The sequence below is a fragment of the Tiliqua scincoides genome, chromosome 13, assembly GCF_035046505.1.
Source record: "Tiliqua scincoides isolate rTilSci1 chromosome 13, rTilSci1.hap2, whole genome shotgun sequence".
Taxonomy (NCBI): domain Eukaryota; kingdom Metazoa; phylum Chordata; class Lepidosauria; order Squamata; family Scincidae; genus Tiliqua; species Tiliqua scincoides.
In genome coordinates, this window is record NC_089833.1 from 4724762 (window position 1) to 4730761 (window position 6000).

At 48.5% G+C, this 6000-nt stretch overlaps 1 protein-coding gene and 1 pseudogene across 1 annotated transcript in view; one reads left to right on the forward strand and one right to left on the reverse strand.

Annotated features, from left to right (window-relative positions):
• LOC136663853 (ectonucleotide pyrophosphatase/phosphodiesterase family member 7-like) overlaps positions 1 to 6000 on the reverse strand; it is a 28448-nt gene that overhangs the window by 17511 nt on the left and 4937 nt on the right. The gene's annotated exons all lie outside the window — the stretch shown is intronic.
• On the forward strand, positions 2413 to 2526 carry LOC136634035 (5S ribosomal RNA; annotated as a pseudogene).

Sequence of the window (6000 nt, forward strand, 5' to 3'; positions counted from 1 at the left end):
ACTTGGAGGCTCTCTTTAGCTATTGTGGTAACCCCAAACATGTCAGTGAAATGGAGTGGCATGTTCAAGAGTCTCTCCATAAAAAGTGGCACTTGACATGCGATGGGTTGGCCACCCCTGGCCAAGGCAGACTATTCCAGAATGAATGCATGAAACAGCCTTCTGCTGAGTCGAATGTGGGGGTATACCTGTCCGCATTGCCTAGCTGTAATTCTCCAAATTTGAGACCAATAGGATTGCCACCCTCCCTGGAGATGCTGCCAGGGATCTGAATGCAAAAGTGGGTGCTCTGTTCTGAGCCCCTCTGCACTGCCCAGGGATCTCAAATCAAGGATCTCAAGGTCTGCAATGTGAGGCCATCACACAAATTCAGCAGTGGTTAGTGACACAACAGGCTAATGGGCTTTTATCTGGCCCCAGAATCTCAGGCCCTGGTGGGAACAACTTGAGCAAAACAGAATCTGCTCTCTGACTCCCCACATTAGCTTCTCAGCTCATCATCTTTCCAGTGTCTGCTTCCTTAGGATACTCAGGGATCTTTTTTGGGGAATGAATGGAAATGGGACACGAACGAGCCCCATTTAAATCCCTTTCCATTCATTCCGAAATGATTGCACTCTAGAAAGAACGGCAATGAGCAGGACTTATCAGTGTACACTGGTAATGTGGGGGGCGCACATGCATACCAATGAACTGAAGGAGCTGCAGCCACAGTGCACGCAGAGGGCTCGGAACAAAATCTGGGAATAAAGCAGGGAGCAATGTATGATTTGTAATATGTTGGGTCTGCTTAGGAAACAGGGTGACGTTAATCGGGACCAGAAGACCTAGAGCAGAGATTTTCAACTAGTGGGCCATGGCACGTCGGTGTGCCGTAAATGGTCTGCAGGTGTGCCATGGGAGTTTGGGGGGAGGGTCATCTATTAGTAGGGCCATTGGGGAATGTGAGCCCCAAGCCTGCAGTGTGATGTGTCTTGTCAATTGTCAATCGCTGATGTGCTTTGACATTGTCCATGAGATGAGGAAGGTTGAAAATCGCTGATCTAGTGGGAGATTCAGCTGGGAAGAAATGCAGAAGCATTCTTGTAACATGGGGCCCATAACTGGAATAGTCACAAGAAAAAGGAGTGGTGGGCTAGAATGTCTGACACTCTAGCCCGCCACTCTCCTCTCCATGACTCTGTTCTCTTTTTCTCTCCACCTAAGGAATGGATGTAGCCGGGAACTCTCAGGCCAGCCCTGAAAGGCTAAATCTACCCCCTAGATTTTATCATCCTCAAAGACAATATTGAAAGCAACGCTTCCTCTGAAGGCCTTAATGAAGTTTGGCATCATACAAGGAAAGGCACTCTCTGAAGTTTTGCAGAGCTCGCCAAAATGTCTTCACGTCCTACGGAAGCCATTGAATTTTCATTTTTTATACCAGACAAACAAAGAAAAACCTCTTCCCACTTCTTCTGTATATTTAGTTACTGGCTGCCATGTACTTAATTACCTCCCCATATGCTTTGTTGCCTAGCTAGCAAATTCTTGAACAAACACAACTGTAATGGATGGTATCGTAATAGCCAGAGAATTCTGACGACTTCCTGCTCCTTCCAAATCCCAGAAGCAATCCCTTCTCCTTTCCAATTGATCAGTGAAAGAGAGACGGGACATTAGAAGTTTTCAATCTCATGCCACTGGCTTGGTGGGGGTTTCCTTAATGTCATGGCATTACTGATCCTTGCTGCTATTGCTATAGCTCAGCAATAGAGCACATGCTTGGCATGCAGAAGGTTCCAGATTCAATTCTGGGCAGCATCTCAAGGTCTAAAATCTTGGTGAAGTGTGCCAGTCGGGGTCAACAATACTGGGCGAGGTGGAAAGCAGCCAGGTGCACCCATAGCTCAGCGGCGGGCTAAGCTACTACTTTGCATGTAGACCAGTAGTTCTCACCGATCAGTAGTTTAGCACCAGGACCCACTTTTTAGAATGAGAATCTGTCGGGACCCACCGGAAGTGATGTCATGACCGGAAGTGTCACCATCAAGCAGGGAAATTTTTAACGATCCTAGGCTGCAATCCTTACTCCAGGAGTAAGTCCCATTGACTGTTAAAAGCGTACATATTAAACGTACAGATCTGTAACGTTTCCCCAAATGCAGTCACGTGCCATGGCAAGTCTAATAGCTTAAAAACAAGATATTGAAATGAATGGGGACCCGCCTGGAATGGGATCACGACCCACCTGGTGGGTCCTGACCACAGTTTGAGAAACACTGATGTAGATGGGTGCAGGCTCAGTAGCAGGCAAAATCTCCAACAACAGATGGCAACAATGGTACGTAGGGCTACTCTCCTCCAGCTGTAGCCATGCAGTTCCCTCCAGAAAGGGCCGAATGCCACAAAGGACTGACACTAACAGCCCAGTGCAGCAACTGTTACCCTGCACGTGTCCGATCTCGTCTGATCTCAGAAGCTAAGCAGGGTCAGGCCTGGTTAGTACTTGGATGGGAGACCGCCTGGGAATACCGGGTGCTGTAGGCTTATACCAGAGTCTTTCGAGACTGAAGGTTGCCAACCATCTCCCTATACTGAACACTCTCTCCCGATCTTGTCTGATCTGGGAAGCTAAGCAGGGTCAGGCCTGGTTAGTTCTTGGATGGGAGACCGCCTGGGAATACTGGGTGCTGTAGGCTTATACCATAGTCTTTCGAGACTGAAGGTTGCCAACCATCTCCCTATACTGAACACTATCTCCCGATCTTGTCTGACCTCGGAAGCTAAGCAGGGTCAGGCCGGGTTAGTTCTTGGATGGGAGACCGCCTGGGAATACCGGGTGCTGCAGGCTTATACCATAGTCTTTCGAGACTGAAGGTTGCCAACCATAACAGCCCAGTCCTAAGCTGTGCTGGTGCAATGGGGATGCTTGGCCTGCGCTGCATCCAATACAGCTCAGGAGGTGGCTGGCACTTGAGATATGAGGATATATTTCCCTTTACTCCAGGTAAAACCCAGCTGTCCCTATGGGGTTTCTCGGATCCATGCCAGATATTTAGTTAGTGCACGTCCTGGAAGCCCCGTGTAGGGCTGCCCAACCAGGTAGAGGATTAGGATGTGGCTTGTGCCACTGCCGATGTTCCCATCCCCTTCCGGGCCTGTTCCTCTCCCTGTTCTATTCTCCCCCTGCCCAGAAACACCCCCTCTCCCAAACGCCCTCCCACCACCCTCTCCCAATCTGCGTGCTGCTCAGTGCATTCCTACCTGTACTGGCCAGCACACGGATGGGATGTGATGGGCTTTTGCGCTGGCCTAGCTGGATCTCAAGCAGCTGCCAACATGCCTTCTGGCACATTTGTGACACTCTGAGCCAGCGCAGGGACGGCCACACTGGCTCAAGCGCATGTTAAGACTGTGCTGTGAAATGTTCATAAAGGGCATGCTGGGGCCCATCTGTATGTCTTACTCCCCCACAAAGGTTCATGCCCCTAACTTCAAGTTGGAAAGGAACACCTGCCATGACAACCTGTCCATTGCTCCTCGTATAATTTTGTGCCTTCTCCAGTTATCTGCGGCATGGCTCACTGACCTGAGTCATTGGTATGCTCGGTGGCAAGCATTCAGGACACAGTGAGCATTTGGTGCTGGGTTTAACAGGTGAACCAATCTGACCGAAGCGTATGGGACCCCAACCTCGACCATTTTTGCTTTTCCACGTCTTATCAGCACGCGGAATCTTGCGTCTGAGAATTAATTTGTAGCAAAGACAATCCTTATTAACCAATCACATTCAGATACTAATCAAATCATTACCTGAGTAATGTATTTACTTTATGGGAAGTTCTCTTAATGAAGAATATTAATTAAAACCTGTTATAAGGCTTAGAAGCATATCTGCCTGTCTGTTTTAATTAATTCCCAGTAAATAAGAAGTGCAAATAAACATGTAATTGCATTACAGATTGTCAGAGCTGGGTTGAGATTAGTCAGTCCTATCCCCCCCCCCTTTGTGGGTTTCTGAGCTTGAAATCCCCAAGGAGGCCTAGTAAACAGTTATCCTGATTTAAAATTATGTTTCCTTGACATAAAAGGTGAGCTGGCTCTTCCATCCGTGGGCTATGATGGTCTTCCTGAGTGACCAGGTGGGTGACCATGTATGTACTTGTACATAGCATTTTACATAGAATGAATTGATAGCCCCTGCTTCGAGGATCTTCTTTTTTGTTGGCAACCTTCAGCCTCAGAAGACTCTGGAACAGCGGTTCTGGAACAGTGTCTAGTGTGGCTGAAAAGGCCGATTCGGGAGTGACAATCCCTTCCACACTGGGAGCAAGTGCAGTCTGTCCCTGGTCTGTCTCCCTGGCTATGGGCCTTCCTTCTTTGCATTTTACTGGCTGGGGACTGCCCAGCTTAAGGCGGGTGGTAGCTGCCCAATGAGAGGCAATTATCTCTCCCATCGTCGGAAGTCATGCTCTACGCCAATTGAGCGAAGCCTTATAACTGGTAAACTGCTGCTTCCCCTGTTGTGGTGACACCATATGGCAAAGTTGGAGTGTCTTCTCCAGTGCGTGAGGCCTGGGTAAAGTGGGTATGGAGGATAGACTGTTAGCCATGCAGCAAATCCCCCCTCTCCACGTCACTGAAATGGTCCAATGGGAAGGCAGAAGCCAATACGGTTGGTTCCAGTGACGTCGCAGGAGTTGCCAGAACGTGACTGTGTACAGCCGCGAACTGCCTCAGGATCTTATGATGTGGATATTAACACAAGGAAATAACAGAAGGGAAGGGAAGTGGCATCACTAAGGTTAGCATCACCCAGTGCGGGTGGCCAGTGCGTCACCACCACGATGGACCTCCCCCCATGCAGGGTGGGCATGGCAAAGCCCCAGGTGGTGGGCATGGTGATGCACCACGGTCCCGCCCCCGCTGTTTTTTTTTTTTTTGGCTATGATAGAAGAGAGATATTTCAACATGGTTTGTTTCATTGCATTCTGCATGAAGTTGCACATCAAATGATATATAACATGATGGTATTATTCAAAAATACCAGGATTAAAAAATTTTTGGTTAATAGTGGTGTCACCCCCTTTGCGTGTCACCTGGTGTGGCCTGTACCCCCCCTGAGCAACACCACTGGGAAGGGGAACGGAGGCAGGGTAACCCAGGAAAGAACATGTGAAACATATTCCTATAGTTGGAGGAAGCCTTCAAGGACATTTAGTCCAACCCCCTGCTTGAAGCAGGAACATTATCTCTAGAGCAGTGATTCTGAAACCTCAGACCTCTTTACACTCCTAAATGGAGTATTATGGTGCCCCACTGGCACATGACTGCAGTCTCGGGGAGCTCCAGAGCATTGGTGAATGAGCAGAGCAGGAGCAGGTTCCAGCATGAACATAGGCGAAGATATTCATGTGAAATTCATCCTGGGCTATGTACAAATCTGAGGCACTAAGGCCCCCAAAATAACCAACTTTCCAGCACTGGCCTAGCGATGCCAATGGGACATGTGCTGCATCCTGCAGTTGGGTGTCACTCACGGAGGCCTCCTCAAAGTAAGGGAATGCTTGTTCCTTTACCTCAGAGCTGCACTGCCCTTATGTTGGTGCTGGAAAGTGGGTTAGGATTGCGCCCTAAGTTAGGAAGGCAACACATTCAGCCGCCCCCCCCACCCAGAAACAGAGAAAGAGGTCTTTGACCTGAAAGGGTTGTGTGTTTCTGTTGGAACTGTGCATGTATGAATGAACCGGTGAAGCAGTTACCAAGACTCAACAAGGCAAAGCCAATTGCAAACATGAACTTAGGCCAAACCATTCATGTGAAGGTCATCTTGGGTTACTAGCATGTCTGAGGCACTAATTTAGGGATGCATCATGTTCAGCCATTCCCCTAGAAGCAGAAAAAGAGGACTTAGCCCTGAAAGGATTGCGTGGTTCCATTGGTCATGTTATAAGTGAATGTTATAACATGCAGTTATAAGTGCTGTTGGTAACTGCTTCACAGCTTTTGAATAGCACA